Below are 19,035 nucleotides of genomic sequence, written 5' to 3'. Positions count from 1 at the left end.
TTATCTTCTCCTAGAAGCCTTCCTCAGAGTTCCAGGATAGGATAAGGGCAGAGGTGCCTGAAATTCTTCCTAGGGGAGCTTTAGCATGGCAGTCTGTCTGGATGGGTTGAATGCTTAAGGGATTTATTTTGAAATATCATTTGCAAAAGATGGACACTTAGGGAAAGGGGAACATATCCCCTCTCCTCAACCCACCCCCTTCGCCCACTTGGTTCTTGTGGCTGGTCTAATAATTAAATTGACACAAGACATATTAACAAGTGAGGGTCCTGCTTTTTTTTTTCTCCAAATTTTTATTTAAATTCTAGTTAGTTAATATATAGTGTAATACTGGTTTCAGGAGTAGAATTTAGTGATTCCTCATTTACACATAACACCCAGTGCTCCTCACAACAAAGTGCCCTCCTAAATACCCATCACCCATCTAGCCCATCCCCCACCCACCTCCTTACATCAACCCACAGTTTGTTCTGTATCCTTAAAGAGTCTCTTATGGTTTGCTTCCCTCTTTTTTTTTTTTCCCTTCCCATATGTTCATCTGTTTTGTTTCCTAAATTCCACATATACGTAAAATCATATGGTATTTGTCCTTCTCTGACTTATTTCACTTAGCATAATACGCTCTAGCTCCATCCTTGTTGAAAATGGCAAGATTTCATTCTTTTTGATGGCTGAGTAGTATTTCACTGTGTGTGTATGTGTGTGCGTGTGTGTGTGCATAACTTCATTATCCATTCATCAGTTAATGCACATTTGGGCTCTTTCCATAGTTTTGCTATTGTTGATAATGCTGCTGTAAACAGTAGGGTGCCCCTTCAATTCAGTATTTTTGTATCCTTTCGGTAAATACCTAGTAGTGCAATTGCTGGGTCGTAGGGTAGCTCTATTTGCAACTTTTTGAGGAAACTCCATACTGTTTTCAGAGTGGCTGCACCAGTTTGCATTCCCACCAAGAGTGCAAAAGCATTCCCCTTTCTCCACATCCTCACCAACACCTGTTGTTTCCTGAGTTGTTAATTTTAGCCCTTCTGACAGGTATGAAGTGATATCTCATCAAGGTTTTGATTTGTGTTTCCCTGATGATGAGTGATGTGGAGCATCTTTTCATGTGGCTCAGCCATCTGGATGTCTTCTTTGGAAAAATGTCTATTCATGCCTTCTACCCATTTCTTAACTAAATTATTTGTTTTTTTGGGTGTTGAGTTTTATAAGTTCTTTATAGATTTTGGATATTAACCCTTTATCAGATATGTCATTTGCAAATATCTTTTCCATTCTGAAGGTTGTCTTTTAGTTTTGTTGATTGTTTCCTTCACTGTGCAGAAGCACTTTATCTTTTTTTTTTTTAAGATTTATTTATTTGAGATAGAGAATGTGAGCATGAGAGCAGGAGAACAGAAGAGCTTGAGAGCACAAGCAGGGGAGGGCAGAGGGACAAGCAGACTCCCTGATAAGCTGGGAGCCCTGATGCAGCGCTCCATCCCAGGACCTTGAGATCATGACCTGAGCTGAAGTCAGACACTTAGCCGACTGAGTCACTCAGGTGCCCCAGAAGCTTTTTATCTTGATGTAGTTCCAATAGTTTCTTTTTGCTTTTGTTTCCCTTGCCTCCAGTGACACGTCTAGTGAGAAGTTGCTACAGCTGAGGTCAAATGGGTTGCTGCCTGTGTTCTCCTCTAGGGTTCTGATGGTTTCCTGTCTCACATTTAGGTCTTTCATCCATTTTGAATTTGTTTTTGTTTGTGGTATAAGAAACTGGTCCAGTTTCATTTTTCTGCATGTTGCTGTCCAGTTTTCCCAACACCATTTGTTGAAGACTTTTTTCCATCAGATATTTGTCCTTGCTTTGTAAAAGATTAGCTGACCATAGAGTTGTAGGTCCATTCGGGGTTTTCTCTTTTGTTCCATTGATCTATGTGTCTGTTTTTGTGCCAGTACCATACTGTCTTGCTGACCACAGCTTTGTAATATAGCTTGAAGTCTGGAATTATGATGCTTCCAGCTTTGCTTTTCTTTTTCAATATTGTTTTGGCTACTCGGGGTTTTTTGAGGTTCGATACAAATTTTAGGATTGTTTTTTTGACGTCTGTAAAAAACGCTGGTGGTATTTTGATAGGGATTGCAATAAATGTGTAGATGGATTTGGGTAGTATAGACATTTTACAATATTTGTTCTTCTAATCCATGAGCATGGAATGTTTTCCCATTTCTTTGTGTCCTCTTCAATTTCTTTCATAAATGTTCTAGTTTTCAGAGTACAGATCCTTTACCTCTTTGGTTAGGTTTATTCCTAGGTATCTTATGGTTTGGGGTGCAAATGTAAACGGGACTGATTCTTTGATTTCTCTTTCTTGCTGCTTCATTATTGGTGTATAAAAATGCAACAGATTTCTGTACACTGATTTTCTAGCCCGTGACTTTTCCTGAATTTGTATATCAGTTCTAGGAATATCTTGGTGGAGTCTTTCAAGTTTTCTACCTAGAGTATCATGTCATCTGGGAAGAGTGAAAAGTTTGATTTCTTCCTTGCCGATCTCGATGGCCTTTATCTCCTTTTGTTGTCTGATTGCTGAGGCTAGGACTTCTAGTACTATGTTAAATAGCAATGGTGAGAGTAAACATCCCTGTCTTGTTCCTGACCTTAGGGGAAAAGCTCTCAGTTTTTCCCCACTGAGGATGATCTTAGCTGTGGGTCATTCGTATATGACCTTTATGATGTTGAAGTATGCTCCCTCTATCCTTCTTTTCTTTTCTTTTTTTTTTTATCAAGAATGGACACTGTGGGCACCGGGTGGCTCAGTTGGTTAAGCCGACTGCCTTCGGCTCAGGTCATGATCCTGGAGTCCCAGGATCGAGTCCCACATCAGGCTCCCTGCTCAGCGGGGAGTCTGCTTCTCCCTCTGACCCTCTCCCCTCTCATGCTCTCTATCTCAATCTCTCTCAAATAAATAAATAAAATCTTTAAAAAAAAAAAGAATGGACACTGTACTTTGTCAAATGTTTTTCTGCATCTATTGAGAGGACCATATGGTTCTTATCTTTTCTTTTATTAATGTGGTGTATCATCACATTGATTGATTTGTGAATATTGAGCCACCTGTGCAGCCCAGGAATAAATCCCACTTGATTGTGGCAAATGATTCCTTAATATACTGTTGGATTTGATTTGCTAGTATCTTGTGAATTTCTTTGCATTCATGTTCATCAGGGATATTGGCCTGTAATTCTTTTTAGTGGGGTCTTCGTCTGGTTTTGGAATCCACGTAATGCTAGCCTCATAGAATGAGTTTGGAAGTTTTCCTTCCATTTCTATTTTTTGGAACAGTTTGAGAAGAATAGGTATTAACTCTTTTTTAAATGTCTGGTAGAGTTCCCCTGAGAAGTCATCTGGCCCTGGACTTTTGTTTGTTGGGAGATTTTTTGCTTACTGATTTAATTTCTTTGCTGGTTATCATCTGTTCAAGTTTTCCATTTCTTTCTTTTCAGTTTTGGTAGTTTATGTTTCTAGGAATTTATCCATTTCTTCCAGATTGCCCAGTTTGTTGGCATGTAATTTTTCACAATATTCTCTTATAATTGTTTGTATTTCTGTGTTTCTTGTGATCTCTTTTTCATTCATAATTTTGTTTATTTGGGTCCTTTCATTTTTCTTTTTGATAAGTCTGGCTAGAGGTTTATCAATTTTGTTAATTCTTTCAAAGAGCCAGCTCCTAGTTTCATTGATCTGTTCTACTGGTTTTTGTTTGTTTGTTTGTATATCACTTATTTCTGCTCTAATCTTTATTATTTCCCTTCTCCTGCTGATGTTAGGCCTTATTTGCTGTTCCTTCAGGTGTAAGGTTAGGTTGTATATGTGAGACTTTTCTTCCTTCTTGAGGTAGGCCTTGCTATGTACTTCCCTCTTATGCCCACTTTTGCTGCATCCCAAAGGTTTTGGACCATCGTGTTTATTTTCATTTGTTTCCATGTCCTTTTTCATTCCTTCTTCAATTTTCTGGTAACCCATTCATTCTTTAGTAGGATGTTCTTTAACCTCCACTCATTTGTGGTCTTTCCAATTTTTTTCTTCTGGTTGACTTCAAGTTCCATAGTGTTGTGGTCTGAAAATATGCATGGTATGATCTCAGTCTTTTTGTACTTGTTGAGGGCTGATTTGTGACCCAGTATGTGATCTATTCTGGAGAATGTTCCATGTGCACTCAAAAAGAATGTGTATTCTGTTGCTTTAGGATGAAATGTTCTGAATATATCTCTTAAGTCCATCTAGTCCAGTATGTCATTCAAAGCCATTGTTTTCTTATTGATTTTCTGCTTAAATGATCTGTCGGTTGCTGTAAGTGGGGTGTTAAAGTCCCCTTCTATTATTGTATTATTATCAGTGAGTTTCTTTATGTTTGTTATTAATTGATTTATATGTTTATATATGATTATATGTTTGGGTCCTCCCAAGTTGGGGCATAAATATTTACAATTGTTAAATCTTCGTGATGTTAGATCACTTAATTGTGATATAATGCCCTTATTCATCTCTTGCTATAATTTTGGTTTAAAATCTTGTTTGTCTGGAACGCCTGGGTGGCTCAGTCGGTTAAATGTCTGCTTTCAGCTCCGATCATGATCCCAGGGTCCTGGGATCAAGCCCCACATCAGGCTCCCTGATCCATGGGGAGCCTGCTTCTCCCTCTCCCTGCCTGCTGCTCCCCACTGCTTGTGCTCTCTCTCTGTCAAATAAATAAAATCTTTAAAAAAAATTTAAAAATTAAAAAAAATAAAATCTAGTTGGTCTGATATAAGTATGGCTACTCCAGCTTTCTTTTGGCATTCCTTAACATGATACATGGTTCTCCAACCCCTCACTTTCAATCTGCAAATGTCTTTAGGTCTAAAACGAGTCTCTTATAGGCAGCATATAGATGGGTCTTGTTTTGTTTTCTTTAAATCCATTTTGATACCCTATATGTGTTTTTTGTTTTTGTTTTGTGAAAAAGAGTGACAGCATGAAGAGAGGATAGAGGCAGAGGGAGAAGGAGAGAAAGAATATCAGGCTGGTTCTACATCCAGTGCAGAGCCCAATGCAGGGCTCGATCTCATGACTCAAGATCATAGCCTGAGCCAAAACCCAGAGTCAGATGCTTAACCGACTAAGCTATGCAGGTGCCCCCCCCATGCATTTTGATTAGAGCATTTTCCATTTACATTCAGAGTGATTATTGATATGAATTTAGTGCCATTGTGTTACCTGTAAAGTTGGTGTTTCTTGTGATGTTCTCTGCTCCTTTCTAGTCTTTATTGCTTTTGGTCTTTTTTTCCCCCACTCAGAGTCCCCTTTAATATTTCTTGCAGGCTGGTTCAGTGGTCAGGAACTCCTTTAGGTTTTGTTTGTCCAAGAAACTCTTTTTCTCTTCTATTCTGAATGATAGCCTTGCTGGATAGAGTATTCTTGGCTGCGAGATTTTTCCCATTCAGCACGTTGAATATATCATGGCACTCTCTTCTGACCTACTAAGTTTCTATGGACAAATCTGCTACAAACCTGATCTGCTTCCCTTGTAGATTTTTATCCCTTGCTGCTTTCAGGATTGTTTCTTTGCTTGTATCTTGTGAATTTGACTATGATATGTCTTGGTGTTGGCCTGCTTTTATTGGATTTAATGGGAGTTCTCTGTCCTTGGATTTCAAAATCTGTTTCCTTCCCCAAATTAGGGAAGTTTTCAGCTATAATTTGCTCAAATGAACCTTCTGCTCCTTTTTCTTTCTCTTCTTCTGGGACTCCTATTATATGAATGCTATTACACTTTAAGGAGTCACTGAGTTCCCTAGGTCTACATTCGTGAGAGGATTCCCCCTTTTTAAATATTCATCCTAACTCTAAATAAAAGGAAACCATCCACCCTTGCTTGTAGAGTCACAGCTTTGGAAGTTATTTCCTGCGATCCCCTTATTTGCTGCAAATGAAGTTTACTTTGTGCAACACTCAACCTGGTGTAGTTTCTATCTGTTAGTCATTAAGGAGTGAACACATGTTGGTTCAGTTATACTATGATGATGCACACTCAAGTTGTGTCTTTCCACAAAGTCAGCTTTATTCAATCATAAAGCAAGGTTAACATAATTGTAAAGCAGGTTCAGAACTCCAAATTCACTGGCATTTCACTATGCATTTAACTTGTCTTCATACACATCACACAAAGAAAAACACAATCAAAATCACACAACAGACAAGATACAACAAGGGGTAAGAAGTTAACGAACCAAACAGAATGAAGTCAGTGTGAGTACACAGTTGAGGTGAAGCCTCTGTCCAGTCCAGCTCAGCTTTTGGCATGTACTGCTTATTATGTTCTAGCAGTGGAGGGTTCTATAATGTTCAGAGATCAACTGGGCATAGCCTTCAGTGGCAATTGCTTTTCAAATTCAATCAGGGATGGAAGAGTCAGTATCTGGAGACCCTGACATTTTGATGCAGTAGTTTTTCCTTTTTAAAGGAGTTTAATCAGTGTTAGGCCTTTGCAGGCCCCTTCCGGTTCTAGTGATTATCAGCTTCTGGTTTTTCCAGGTTTGAGTGGCCTTACTGATTATCCATCCTTTGTACTGCTGGTCTGTGCTGGTTTTGGTGATATTTGGTCTTAGCTTCAACACCACTGGCTGCTTACATCACTACTTGACATGAGTGACTCCATCTTGCTCTCTACATTTTCCCCTTAGGAAGGCAACCCAGCCTAAACAATGCATTTCTTGCTAATAAATTCCTTTCTTCTTTTTTTCATGCCTTCTCTCTGCCTTTAAAAACTTTCCTTTGTTTAGCCCAGTGGAATTCCCTTCTACTTGCTAGATTGGAGGCTGCCAGATTCATGAATCATTTAATAAAGTCAATTGGATCTTCCAATTTACTTAGTTGAATTTTGTTTTTGTTTTTATTTTTTTAAAGTTTTATCTATTCATTCAATTAAGTAATCTCTACACCCAACATGGGGCTCAAATTTATGACCCTGAGATCAAGAGTCATATGCTCTTCCGCCCGATCCAGCCAGACACCCTGAATTTTGTTTTTTAACTGAAGGAACAGTGAGTGTGAGATTTCTGAAATGGGAGCAATCTTGATATTAAGGAACAAATATAAATTCTATAAGAAAATGGAAGACATCCAAATGTCATTTTCCATTTGATACTGCTTTGGAATGCAGAATGAGATGAAACAGATGTAAAATTGAAATCATAGAATGCTGATGTGTTTATCCTGCATGAAGTTTTAACTCATCACCAGGCATCCTCTTCACACACACCCCAGCTGTACTACTCAGCTGAAAGGCACCACTCTGATGTTCCCAATAGAGACAGACACACTCCCCCACCCACTACCCCACACATTGATTCACCCCTCAACTTCAAAATCAATTTATTAAAATCTCACTCTAAAATAGTAATTCAGTAACAGTGGCTAAAAACAAAATAGAAATGACCCTAGTTACTCTACTGTAGGATCTTACAGTTAAGTCAGCTAAAATACAAAGAAATCCACCATGAAAGAAAAACATCAATGGAACCAATGAGGTACATATTCACGTAAGGCACACATGGTGACTCAAGCATATAAGTATGAAAACATGAAATGACTGTCAGTTTAATATTCTAAAACCTGTCTATATTAATGTGAAATATTTTGTTAATCATCTAATTGAGTTATGTCCTGAAGGGTCACATAATACAATGACAATATAAATTAAGCTAAACAAAAGACAGGGCGTATCAAAAAAGATAGCTCCTAAATTAGCTTCCATTGACATTAACATTGATTATCTATATCAAAGGCTATTTTAGTTAAGGTGGCTCTTTGGAGAGGCTAGTAGAGATTAGGGCTCTGCCAAATTACTTTTTTCTAAAGCTAACTGGCAATCACTTGTTATATGAAGAAAATCTGCCTTCTACTGAGACTGGGAATTCTTTAAGGGCAGGAACGTTTTCTGTCTTACACTTGTTTGTCAACAGATATCCAATAAATATTGATCTTAAGAAACTCTTTGTTGGGAGTAGCAGTAGAGTAGCACAGCATCCAGGCAGAGGGAAAATGGTAAGTGTTGTATTCTGAAGGATGCTGGAGTCAAAGCTTAGAGAACGAGTCAGCTGCTGTAGAAATCCTGGGGAGAGGGGCTAACATGAGGGAGGTCCAAATCAGTGAGAGCTTTGGCAATCTGCCCTTAAAAACAACAGGATAACTAGGCATCCTAGATTTGTATAGGGGCCCTATAATGAGATTACCCAACCCTATAATTGGATTAACCTGTCACTTTCCTGGGATTACTTTAAGGAATAATTTAGGGAACTATCTTTTGAAACTAACTCCCTTATTTCTAATATTAGGCCATACCTTCTAGCTTGCTTCTTTTTTACTGACCGGATAATGGATTAACAAATTACCTGCAACCTATTTTTGTATAACCTGTGGGCTAAGAGTGGCTTTTTAAATGGTTGAAAAAACATCAAAAGAATAATATTTAATGACCCATGAAAATTATATGAAAGTCACATTTTAGTGTCCATAAATGGTTTTATTTGAACACAGCCATGCTCATTCATTTATGTATTATCTGTGGCTGCTTTTATGCTACAGTGGCATAGTTGAGTACTTGCAACAGAAACTATATGACCTGCAAAGCTGAAAACATTTATTTTCTGGTTAAGAAAAAACAAATTTGCCAACCAGATTAACTCATCCATAGAAAAGTCAGTGTGAAGGTGGTAGCTCAGTCAGGTAAATGGTATAAAAACTAAGTTTACAAGTTTTTTTTGGTGCTCTTGCAGTGAGGAGGCTTTAAATAACAGACTACAGGCATTCAGTTCCCTTTAACAAATCTTCTGTATTTCGGCCGGATACCAGTAAATATTTGATCATCTAGCTTCTTTTATTCTAATTGTGATTTGGCTTCAAGGTAGGTCAGTCTTTAGAAACAACATTCACATCATAAGGTTCCTGACTATAGTATTTCCCCTCTCTGCCACAGTGATTTTTACCTTAAAAATTAATGATTGGGCCCTTGATTGTGATTGGCTTCCTGGATAGCTTGAAGGCTGGAAGAGAATGTGTTCCTCATATAGAATTAAGGATTCTGATCTCCATGTAATTGTAAACTAATACATTGACTTTCCAGCTTTTCTTTCTTTCTTTCTTTCTTTAAGATTTTATTTATTTATTTGACAGAGAGAGACACAGTGAGAGAGGGAACACAAGCAGGGGGAGTGGGAAAGAGAGAAGCAGGCTTCCCGTGGAGCAGGGAGCCCAATAAGGGGCTCGATCCCAGGACCCTGGGATCATGACCTGAGCTGAAGGCAGATGCTTAACAACTGAGCCACCCAGGCACCCCAACTTTCCAGCTTTTCAAAGCCATTTCAATAGCCTACTTAAAACTGGTTCATTTTCTTTCCTTTTTTTATTTTTATTTTTTTTTGAAAGGGAGAGAGAGAGAGAGAGAGAATGAGTGGGGGGAGGGGCAGAGGGAGAAGTAGACTCCTCGCTGAGTAGGGAGCCTGATACAGGGCTCGATCCCAGGACCCTGGGATCATGACCTGAGCCAAAGGCAGATGCTTAACCAACTGAGCCACTCAGGTGCCCAACACTGGTTCATTTTCAAGAGATAGACTCACTCTTGGTGAACTCAGGGCAGTACCTAGCACATACCAGGCTCTTAAGAAATTACATTGCTTATTACTAAAGACTTACCTCTAGGGGAGACAATGCATTGATGAGTTATTTTTCAATAAACTGCATTCTGGTTTATACACTACACTGAGAGTCTGTTTAGTGTGAATCAGTTCCCTTAAGCCTGCTTGTTCCTGCATGTTCAAAGAAACTTGAGGGGTACCTGGGTGGCTCAGTTGGTTAAGCGATTGCCTTCGGCTCAGGTCATGATCCTGGAGTCCTGGGATCGAGTCCTGGGATCGAGTCCCGCATTGGGCTCCCTGCTCAGCGGGGAGTCTGCTTCTCCCTCTGACCCTCTTCCCTCTCCTGCTTTCTATCTCTCATTCTTTCTCTCTCCGGAAAAAAAAAAAGAAACTTGAGGTCCTGGCCCTGCAAAAGTATTATAACCTGGAAATAATTTGTCTGAACATTATTTATTATTCATTTATCCAATGCTCATTGAATATCTACCATGTACAAATCACTGCACTGGCCTCTGGGGTTCAAAATACAAATAAGACATAATCTCTGCCCTCAGGGAGCTCACAACACTTAAACAAACCCAGTTATAAATACAAAGATATAGGTAGGTATGAACAGGACTTATGACAAGGACATATGAGGAGCACCTTAACCTAGACAATGGAGACTTCAGAGAAGTAATGCCAGGGTTGAGCCTTAAGAAATGGATAGTGAATCTGAGAAAATAAAGACTCCTGGGAATAGAGGAGGTGAAGGCATGAACAAGGTAGAGACCAAAGAACATTATCATTTGTGGAGGAATGTGTATGCGGTGTGATATAATGGGGTAATGAGCATGAGCCAGATTAAGGTTTCACCTTTAACATCTTTAGGATATGCTGGGGAGTCACTGAAACTACCACTAACATTTATTGAGCATGGTACTGTTTTATAGTCTTTAAGTCATTTAATGTTTTCAGTGACAGCGTAAATAGACCCCATTATTACCCTTATTTGTCAGATGCAAAAACTAAGGCTCAGAGTGGTTAATTGTTCCAAGACCAGGGAGCAATGCATGGCAGAATAAGGATTTGAACCAAAGTCTCTCTAACCCCAGAGGCCATGTTCAATAGAAGCACTGTGCAATAATGCCAACCCCATATATTTTAAAGTAAAGTCACCCAAATAACTGTCACCTATTCTTTCTGCCTTGATTTTCAAGTTAGACGTTGAAGAGTCATTCTCAACGCTCCCTCCCCTTGAAAACAGCACACCAAACCCTTTTCATTTGAATCGAATCTACTTGAGGAAACATACGGAAATAACACAAATGCTAAATCTGGGCAAATTATGTTTTACAAAATTTGTTTCCATCCTGCCCTTTAAAGATAACGTCAAAGATGGTAAATATCCCATCTAACTCTTACGTTTCACTTACTTTCATTAAGCCCTATCTGTCAACGTCTAGTGCGTTGGGGTCCCTGGGTAAGGGTCGCGAAAGAACCGGGACACAGGGGATGCAGAGCAAAGGCAGCACTTGCAACTGCATGCTGCTGTTTATTTCCCACACAGCTATATACTTGCAGCAATCAGGTAAGCATAACAATATGTACCTTCACACATAATGGGATTAAACTAACATCCTTGAAGAAAGATACCCAAAATTTATCAAGAACAGTATGTATTCTGTTTATGTTTGCAGAGTTAAAGAATTCTCCCAGCCACCCTTCTTCAAGGAACAGTATGTTCTTGTCCTAAGGAGGGACGCCTCTAATCTAGGCAAGAGCCACTTCTTGCAGATCCAGGCATTCAGAACTTGCAACATGAGATAAGGGGAAGAGAACATTTTCTCCTCCTTGCTCAGGTTTGCCTGGCTTTCCTAACTCTCACTGCAGTCCTTGAATGACCCTGGCTCGCAAGGGGCCTGCAAGCCTATGCCATCTCATTTCCCCCTTTTTTCTTTTGTTTCAGCAAAAGTGCTTTCCAAAGGGTGGCCATAGAACTCTGGGACGGTTTTATATAGCAGAAATGTAGCAGCGTAAAGCATAAGATAACAACTAGCAATATAATGCCCATTCCTCCAGCAGTATGCCCCAAACTCTGAATGATACCTTCTTGAAAAATTCTAAAACCAAGGCGTCTACGGGATTTTGCGCCCACGGTCGTTCTAAATTTACCGGAAGCCAAATATGAGAACGTTGTTGCAAAATCATAAGAGAATATCCCGATTCAAATTCTATAGAGTTATTGATACAGGAGTATAGTCGGCATTTGATACAGTTAATTCCATTATTGAAACTAAAATTCCCAACCAGAAATAGATATGGTAAAGGCACACAAGCAGTTACATTCATTTCTTTAGAAATAGTGAAATTATAAGTTGATGCAGAGTTCGCTGTGCCAGAAAAAGTTCCATTGTAAATTCTAACAGTCTTAAGCGCAGCTGCAATTTTCCATAAATGCGTTTGAATATGATCAGGAAATTTCTGATGTGATATGCGAGGGTCTGCAATGCCGCCATCTCCCCAGGCCATCAGTTGATAATTCACCATTGACTCATTCCATCGGCTCTGCGGCAGTATCATTTGTCGCCTCGGCTGAAGATGATACAGTAAGTAAGGCACACATAGCCAAAAATAAATTTTCAGGTGTGCAAGACAAAAATAAATTTTCAGGTGTGCCATGGCCTGTATTGGAAGCTCATCCTGGTCCGAATTCCCCAGTCATCGTCTGACGGGATACGGTGCCGTGCGAATTGGTCCTCGACCGGATCCATCTCGCGGGGAGCCAGGAACAGGTCCGTCCATCCTCTGTGGAGATATAAGCATAACCCTTCCCTCTATAAAGTAATAGCCCTGGTTGCCACTCTGCATCTGCAGCCGGTTTAAACCATATATATTCATTTAACGGAGGAGGAGCCGCCTCTCCTTCTATGAAATGCTTTTCAGCTCGGGAAAGAATATCTCCCTGTGGAAGATTCAAGAAATTTAGTGTAAATAGTGCCTGTATCAAAATAGAACGCGCATTAGATTGAGTGAATAATAATATATAATCCTTTTTCCTCCTTTTTAATTTTTTAATTTGCAACTTTAAAGTACTATGCGCACGTTCCACAATAGCCTGTCCTTGGGGGTTGTACTCAATGCCTGTTTTATGCATTATACCATATTGTTTACAAAAGGTTTGAAATTTTTTACTTCCATATGCAGGTCCATTGTCTGTCTTAATAATAGATGGTATACCCATCACAGCAAAAGTTTCCAACAGATGTGTGATGACATGTTGTGCAGTTTCACCAGCTTGTGCAGTAGCCCATATGAATTGAGAATATGTGTCTATTACAACATGCACATAAGACAATCGACCAAATTGTGCCACATGAGTAACATCCATTTGCCAAAGTTCATTGGCATATGTGCCTCAGGGGTTTACCCCAGCCTTTATAGTGCGCAGATGTAAAGGTCTACAGATTGGACATTTCTTCACGATAGATTTTGCTTGACGGTATGGAATTTTATATTGAACATGTAATCTGCCGGCATTGGTGTGTAATAAATTATGTTCCTCCTCCGCAGATGCAAAGGACACCAAAGCGTCCACCTGAGCATTACCATGTGTCAACGAACCAGGAAGATTAGTATGGGAGCGAATATGAGTCACATAAATACGGGCATTCCGACTTCTAAGCAAGGTTTGTAGGAGCAAAAATAGGTTAAGTAAACTAGACTTTGGTGAATGTACCACAGCAGTGCATATATTTTTAAGGACTCCTACAGCATAGGCAGAGTCAGCGAGAATATTCACAGCAGAGGGAAAATCTTTTAGCATCTGAGCAATGGCAAATAATTCATTTTGTTGGACTGAATTAAAGTCTGTATACTGAACCCAATATTTAGAAGAGGTCCAGTAAGCACTTTTAGTCTTTGAACCGTCAGTAAAGACCGTAGGTGCATCAATCAGGGGCTGCTCACTGATGATATCCTGAATAACAAACTCTTGTTTACGAAAACAGTCCCATAATTTCCCTTTGGGAAAGTGGTAATTAATTTGACCAACATACCCTGCCAAAGCAATTTGTAATTCTTCCATATTTCGTAATAAAAATGAAAATTGATCCTTAGAAAGGGGGATGATAATGTCCATAATGTCATAGCCAGTCATAGTGACAGCCCTATCTCGGGCTTGTTCTATCAGATATGCTATTTGAGTACCATATGGAGTAATATTTTTTGAAAAATGATGTCTAGTATAGATCCATTCCATGGGCAACTCATTTTGACCTAATATAGCCGTGGGATATTGCCATGTATTGAGGATATATAATTTCAGAGGTAATGAAGGATCAATCCGGGTTAGGAAAGCAGATTTGATTTTTTCCTCTACAATTTCTTTTTAGGTGTCCTAATTGACCACAACCAAAACACTTCATGTTATCTAACTGCTTAGATTGTAAGGAATGCCAAGTAGTGGCCATGGTTTCAGCAAACAACTGCATCTTTCGACTTTCTGATGTTACATCCTTACAGGCCTTCATAAAAGTATTAATGTCTCCTGTATCCTTAATAGGTAATATAACTCTCTTACAATCCTCATTAGCATTCTCATATGCTAGTAACCTCAACAGTTGTTGTTTAGCCTCTTCTCCAATAACAGTTCTTTCCAAAGTTAGTTTTAATTGTGATAAGAACTCAACATAAGGTTCATTAGTCTTTTGAATAACCTTAGTCCATGACCCATAATGCTCCCCTGCTGGCCGAATACGTTCCCATGCCTCCATACTAATCTCCCGCAATTGCTCATGAATTTCTTCAGGGATATTAACCTGAGCAGCAATATCAGAATATTGTTCTATCCCTGCCAACATTTGATAAGTTATAACCTGTATACGAGGGTTAGGACTTAATGCATTCTGGCGAGCCCGATCCATACAAAGCTCAGAAAACCACATCTGCCACTGCAGATATTCGGGCTCTTTCAGGAGGGCTCTACAGAGGACCCTCCAGTCTTCAGAAGAGAAATTATTATAATGTCGAGCTAGGCCATTAACTAGCTCCTTCACATAATGTGGCTGTGGTCCATATAAAGACACTGCCTTTTTCAAGCGCCCGATATCCTCTATTCCGATACCTTCATAATATGGCGCTTGTGCTACTCCCTGGACCGGGGGAGGCCTAATAACAGGAAAAGCAAAGACAGAATTACCAGCCTCACTTTCATCATCGCTATCTCCTAGCGCATCAAGCTCAGCCAAGGCAGCAGAAAGGAAAGGATTCTTGGGAGAGAAAACTGGTGCGGATGGCAGAGGTGGAGCGGAGGGCTTTTTAGAGGACTTCTTAGATCCCTCCGCCATAGCCATGACCCGCTGAAAAACCTTAACAGTGATGCCATAGACAGCAAGTGAATGCTTCAGCATTCGAACATAAGGAGTAGAAGTTTCTTGTCCCATAACCCTGTTATTTTAAGTTACTCACCCTTCCTGTACGTCCTTCAGGGTCCCTGTTCGGGCGCCAATTGTCAACGTCTAGTGCGTTGGGGTCCCTGGGTAAGGGTCGCGAAAGAACCGGGACACAGGGGATGCAGAGCAAAGGCAGCACTTGCAACTGCATGCTGCTGTTTATTTCCCACACAGCTATATACTTGCAGCAATCAGGTAAGCATAACAATATGTACCTTCACACATAATGGGATTAAACTAACATCCTTGAAGAAAGATACACAAAATTTATCAAGAACAGTATGTATTCTGTTTATGTTTGCAGAGTTAAAGAATTCTCCCAGCCACCCTTCTTCAAGGAACAGTATGTTCTTGTCCTAAGGAGGGATGCCTCTAATCTAGGCAAGAGCCACTTCTTGCAGATCCAGGCATTCAGAACTTGCAACATGAGATAAGGGGAAGAGAACATTTTCTCCTCCTTGCTCAGGTTTGCCTGGCTTTCCTAACTCTCACTGCAGTCCTTGAATGACCCTGGCTCGCAAGGGGCCTGCAAGCCTATGCCATCTCACCTATCCAAAAGCGTTCTACTCTTACGTAGTCAAGGCTTGAAGACTTCAAAATAGAAAGGAAATTGAACATTAGTGTTTTAAGCGACTTCAAGGGGTCAATCTTCAATGTAAAGGCCTGGGTAACTCCAAGTTCACTAGCTCATAAATTCCTCTTTTAGGATTCTGTCTAGGAAAATATTTATTTAAAGTAGAGTAGACACTTGAAAATTTTAGATTAACATTCCTGGTGTGACAAAATTCATCATAAATGTCCTTTAAACAATTTGCAATTCTTCTGGGTCACAATTTGGGATTTTAAGAGAGCAGGCTGGTCTCAAAGTCCAGAGTTAACTCTGAGATCAAAAGCTAAACTTCAGGAAGTTAATGTCCACATCCTTTTCTAGTATCAAATCAGGATAAATAATGCAGGACTCTTGCATGTCCTAGAATGTCCTAATGGACACTCAAAAGGTTGACTATCTGTGGAAGATCACCAAATGGCAAGAATATGGGCTCCCAGAATAAATAACAAAATATATTTTTGTTACTATTCTTGCTAATCTTTAACTTGTGTTAAAATCTCTTACAGCTTTCATATAACAGAACTGCAGGCCTCAGATTAAAGCACATTTTTCTAGGTAGAATGGAAACCAAAGAATGTATTCTCCCAGACTATCTTAAATTGTAAGTTCCGTGCTAAACTTGAATCTAATTAACTCTTAAGCCATCTACCTTGGATAACTAGAAACAGAACATTTGCCTTACCTCACAAATTATATTTTTGTTCCTTTATAACCCATTAACTTTCTGCTAACTACCAGAAAGGGGAGGGAGGTGAGCCATCTCAATTTCTGACTGACCTTTGTAGAGGAGGATACATTTTTTCTCCAACCTTCCAGATTCTTTTGGCTGGTCTATTAATTAAATTAACATAATACAGATTAACAGGAGAAAAACAAATTTAATTGTGTATTATGGGGCCCCATAAGAACGTGAGACCCACAGACAGTCAGGCATTTGAGCTTTATATGCCATCTTGAGCTAAGAAGGGGGTGAGGGTCTGAAACTTCAAAAGGGAGGAAGACAATTCACAAAAAGATGGGAAAAACAAATGTTTGCCATGCTATGCAGACAATGGACACAGAGAGGAATCTGATCTCCAGACCCTGACAAACTTCTCCCCAGTTTACCACATCTAGCCCATATTCTTTAGAGTTACCTCTGGTCATAGTTCTCTTCCTGGACCATACTCTCTATCTAAATTCTTTTAGGCAGTTAGGGGGAAGATAAAAGCCTGAATATTTTGGGCCTTGATTGATTTCAGCTCAAAGTAATCTACATGCCAAAGTGGTGCATTTTGAAGAGACTTATTCTGTACCTTTCACCTTCTAGTTGCCAGCAAATGCGGTGTTCTTTTTTCTCACCTATATTCTTGGGGTCTTACTCTAAGACCCTGGACAAAGTGTTTATCATTGTATGTTTGCTATTAAAATCAAGGAAAGGTTGGCCTAAACTGGAATTGAGGGTATTACAGAAGATAATGTAATATATGCATAGACTCATCTAGAAAAATATTTGTGAATGTTTCCAACTCTGAGTCAGACTTGAGATTGGGTACAGTCCCCTCCCATGATGCCAGTGGAGGACTTATACTTTCAATAAAAATATCCCAATACTCTCCAGTTTCTCTTATTTGGATCTTAGGAGTTATGATAACTGAAACCAACATATTTCTCTGTCTCTGTGTTAAATCATTCTGGAAGAAATCGTTCTTTCCTGCTTTTGTGTTATCAACTAGGATCAAGCAAAAATAACTTACTCTCTTCAAGAAATACTTATTCATAGAAAATAAAACTATGAACCAACTAAAAGAGCTTATTCATCATGCTTACTGGTCAGTACTTACTCAAGAGCCTCATCTTGTTATTCTAAACAATTCGGAACTATAATAGGGTACACTTTGTCTAATCCCCTTCAACTCTCTGCTTTGTCAGACGCACCATAAAATCACTCTGTCCTGGCCCAAAACCTTATAAATATTGTCTCCTGACTTTTCCCTTTCAAGACGCTATTAAGATTCTGTTAATGTGCTGTCTTTCCTTATTGCAATAAGCCTGGTAAACTTAGTTTTGCTTGATCAATGGGGCTTTTAGCTGGTCTTTAAGGAAGGAGACTACAAGTTAAGGAGGAAAGTCTTGATTTTACCAAGGTAATTTGCCTGTATCTCCCTCATTTCCTCCCAAAGAAAACACTCTCCTGGTCCTTCTCTCCTGATTTTCATGTTTATCATGCCCCTGCCTTTCTTTATAACTTTTACAATTTACTTTTTTATCTCTCAACAAATAGAGAAGGAAAAAAACTTTTAATGGGAATTATGCCATAAAGTAATTGGAGTTGGTTCCCAGCTCCCCAGAATTCCCAGCAAGTTAACTGCAGCTTCAGCTCATCATTTCTTTATTCTGGCAATAACAAGACCCCAAATCTTATGCAATTCAATTTTGGGGTACCATTTGTCATACATTAAGAAAGAATTTACTGTGTAGTTTTTCGTTGTGAAACACTGAGTACAGCAAGAACAAAAACTAGATAAGAAAAATGCAATATCGCCACTGTTTAGTGAAAGCTCACAAGGTAGAACTAAGTGTCTTCTGACAGTTTCTAAGAATCTCATCTGAAGACAGGGTCCTGAAAAACATACACAGGGTTGTAGTGGGTAAGCCTAGGAATGGATATCCAGCAGGAATATGGTCAAGGAATGGGGAATGTTCTGTATTTTCTTTTTCAGCTAACTATGGCCTACATTTTAAGTCTCAGAAGTAGATCAAAGCAGAACACTTCTGTGAGGTAAAATGAAGATTCTCAGATGATCCAGGCAGCAAAGGAGAAGGGCTAAGCTATACAAATAAGCCAAGTGCAGACAAGATTCTGACCTCAGGTTAAACATGGCAGTAGGCATCTTGGGGATGACATTCTTAGCATGTCTGTGTCTACAGTTATATCTCCCCCAATCTGGACCAGTTGCCTTCTACCCTTGGTGCCTGCTATTTATTTGTGATTTCCTTTCATTGTCATGTCAGGTATTCCCTTTGCCTCTCTCCCATTTTCTATATTTCATACCTTATTCTTTCTTAGTTTTATCATTTTGGTGGCATATATCCTCCAGTAATTTCTTAAGGAAGGGTATATGGAGAGTATTTTTATTATCTTTGCAAGTTTTTCCTTTTTTTAAAAGTCTGCAAATTTTTATATATACCAGCAATTGTTTCATAATTTGGTTGAATAGAGAGTTCTGCTTCAAATAAATTTTCCTTCAGAATTTTTAAGGCATTGCTGTACTGTCTTCTAACATCTCAATGATGGGGCTCCAGACACACAACCTCAACATATGGTACCTTGGCATACTGCATGTTAATTTAGAG

Source organism: Eumetopias jubatus, unplaced genomic scaffold (assembly GCF_037043125.1).
Source record: "Eumetopias jubatus isolate StellerSeaLion01/CBP00866 unplaced genomic scaffold, mEumJub1_p1.0 scaffold_8, whole genome shotgun sequence".
NCBI lineage: Eukaryota > Metazoa > Chordata > Mammalia > Carnivora > Otariidae > Eumetopias > Eumetopias jubatus.
The sequence above is the reverse complement of the archived record's forward strand: the minus strand, read 5'-3'. Positions refer to the sequence as shown.